Here is a 3,358-nt window from a genome sequence, read left to right as displayed (position 1 = left end):
ATATCCGGAGGTAAAAGGGACGCATTGAAGCTCTTTCATATCCTTCTTGATCTCTTCTTATATGTCCACATTTGCCTCTTTCTTTTCCCTCCACTCCCTTTCATGTTCCTCATAATGGTCCAGCTCAGAATCGTGCACATCGTGCTTGACAGGGACGAGAATTTAGAAAGTGGTTCTTTTAGGCAAAGGTGGAGCCACATAGGGACTCTGGATATTTTGAGCGGTTTAATAATTTTGTGGGTAAGTCTGAGGATTGGTATTCTGGTTTAAGTGGTGTTAGGCTGTTTGGGGATTGAAAGTATTTTGGTTTTGGTTTTGCGGTGGTGGAGTAGTTTTATGGTGGGTATTGTGAGGATGGGGTGGCATTTGGGGATGGTTGTTTTGAGGAGGGGTGGAGTTTGGTAGGATGCGAAATCATATTGGGGATTTTGGATAGTCAGATCTATAACCGATGCATTCTGAGTAGGTGAAGATGGCTAGTTCTAGGCTGAATCCTTATTTGAAGAAGGGACGTAGATTGGAGGTCTCCCATCAGCAGCATTAGCGGCAAAACCTGGCGGAGGCAGATCCTCTCTCCTTTTGCATGTCTACCCTCATCTCTGCAATATGTTGCATCAGCTGCAGAATCAACTCATTCTGGTCCGCTATGGTGGGTTGAGCCACCACAACATCAGTAAGACTTACTTCTTCGTTATTATCCCCCATAACAATCTTTTCTTTGTCTGAGCTTTGTTTAGGGAAGGAATCTGCGGGACCTTTTGATCTGGTGAAATAGGGATGATCTGCTAGCTTTTGATCGACACAGATCAATTTCAAAGTACCTGAGAAGGAAAACAACTCAAAGGTGGATTTGTCAGTGCAGATTCAGAATACAAAATGCATAATATCACACAGAGAGCATATAAACACACAAGTTGCTTTGTTTGAGGATATCTTCAACTCACGAGTAAGGACGGAAACACATTTATTAGCAAGCAGGAGTTTGCTTGTTTAAGTTTTTACATTGTCTCAAAAAGGCTAAATCACGTAAAGCTACGGTCTTCTTGAAGCTGCTCTTTAACGTCCATTGATCTGGCCTTCGTATCTTCTCGTAACATGAAGGGGGAGAATGACAATTTTTAAAGTAAGGGCAACGCCTGGGAAGGCTTCCTACGTATCTCACAAGGAGAATTTAGGTCCAACGTAATTCGATTACAAAATAAAATATTTTCATTCATTGTGATTATAAGGAAACGGAAAAACAACAAAGCTTTAAAGATAAACCAATGACTTCATCTCAGTCATTTTCTTCTCTTCGTCATCTTCATCTTAGCCACGGGGAACCGTCTCAACTTGAATCCTTCCCATGCAGATGAGAGATTCGAGGTCTTGATGAAAGTCGAGACACTTTTCAATATTGTGTTATGTGGCATGATGATGACAGGGACAATGCTTTCGGATTTCGTGCTGAAGAGAATATTGCATGTCCACATTCTTGTAGTAATGGGTAAAGACGCCATTCTGAACCAAATTCCAAGTAGATCTCCCTCATTGTTTTCTTGAAAGGCATGAATGAGCAATGAAAGAGTCTGGTTCCCTCTATGACCGCCGTCACCCCAAGTGTTAGGAGTACTATCCATACTGAATAAATAACGGACTATATTTTTGAACCCAATACACTCCTCTATTATATGCCGTTTCTCCCTGGGATGACATTCGCATGTCTTACGGATATCTCCTAATCCCACTTGTGGGGACGCTGTCTTAACGGGTCCCAGCAGGCCCCTAGACCGATAGTGTTCAAAAATGAGAACGCACGAGATAACCTCTATCTTCTTTCGGCCTTCGCGCGGATATGCCTCGAGAGAAATTTTGTTGTCTCTGTTTGCCAGACGTCTCTTTAAAGAAGGTGGGCAGGCAAGTAACACCTCATAACTTTCCTATTCATAACTTTCTTTGTTGATCTCCTGTTCGGGGCTCTCAAGAGGAAAGAGTGATTCGTACAAATGCTTTCCGCGCTACCTTTGCATCTCGACCCTCTCTTCTTCACTTGGTTCAGTTTGAATACCCTTTCCTTTGTATACAGCGGCGATTTTGCCTTTCCGGAGACACTAGAGTAATGTTTAGGATTTGGAGATGAGGTTTGCCTTTTGAGTGAGAAACTGAAGCCTAAGAAAGTTTTGGGTCGGACATTTGTAATAGTGACTTCTGTATCTTTGGAAATTTCTGGAAAGGAGTGGATTTCCAATATCCTCATTCATAGCAACATAATACATAAGCAATTAATAACACATATATCGCGTCCTAACACATATAGAGGGACCCTTTTGTGCCAGGGTAGGCCTAGCGCATTTGAATGATGTACGCGTGAATTGAATCAAATAAACAATTACCCCTCAAAATGAATTTCATAAGTGTATAATAATGTTCACAGAGGGGAAAATAATGGATAAAACATTAAAGACAAACCCACGCAGGGGCCATTTAAAAGTGCAATAAAGGCAGGCCCACGCAGGGGCTAAAATGACAAATACATATAGAAAACCCGCGCAGGGGAGAAATCCACTAGTCTCTCCAGATAGTCCTGCTTCGTCTCCATCCCCCTGAGTCTTATATTGCTGAAATATATGTCTTAGCATCAGCAAGAATCCTTCACACATGCGTCCTTTGTCTTCCAAGCTTTTGTATCGCATCCTCTCGATTTTCTCCTTGACCCAGGTATCGAAATCATCATAACCACACCTTAGTCTTTTCACCTCTTGGGTTGCCTTCTCAAGAGTACCTTGGTTCTCCACAAACTTAGTGTACACTTCTTGGGCCTCTTTCTTTACCTCTTGTAGTCCGGCTACTGCTTTGGCTTCTTTGTTTGTTACGCTGCGAAATCTGTGCGGGGTTTGGGAGGAGACATTTTGTACGTCCTTCTTCAACCATTCTTTATAACCCTTGTCATATCCAACATTTAATCGGTCAGGGGCAATGGTATATTTATTCATACGCTTAGCAATTTTCCATTCTCTGAACATTTCAGACGCGTCGTGCACTCTATCATCTCTAATATCGTATACATAAGCGCCATAGTATGCCTCTTTGGGTACAGTTTGTCTCCTCCCAAACTGTCGTAAGACTCGAAAGGGTGCATAAGGGCGAGTACAACATGTCTGCGTCTCCACGATAACTTCTTTGGAGATGAAGCGGTTAAGAATCCATAGGAGATCTTATTCTCTCAATTCGGAGAAAATCTGAGCCCATCTCCCCTTTGTTCTCCGATTGTCCATATTCGCCCAGTACAACATATCATCCAAATCTTTAAGGGTGTTCTTGTTGTCAAGAATATGCAGCTCCTGAGTCCCAACACCCTTCGCTAAATGGATCCACCATT

At 42.4% G+C, this 3,358-nt stretch overlaps 1 pseudogene; it reads right to left on the bottom strand.

The window, feature by feature from the left end:
- Positions 1–1,280: 1,280 nt before the first annotated feature.
- Positions 1,281–3,002, bottom strand: LOC107006316 (annotated as a pseudogene).
- Between the last annotated feature and the right edge of the window lie 356 nt (positions 3,003–3,358).

This window comes from Solanum pennellii, chromosome 12 (genome assembly GCF_001406875.1).
Source record: "Solanum pennellii chromosome 12, SPENNV200".
NCBI classification, from domain to species: domain Eukaryota; kingdom Viridiplantae; phylum Streptophyta; class Magnoliopsida; order Solanales; family Solanaceae; genus Solanum; species Solanum pennellii.
The sequence above is the reverse complement of the archived record's forward strand: the minus strand, read 5'-3'. Positions and strand labels throughout refer to the sequence as shown.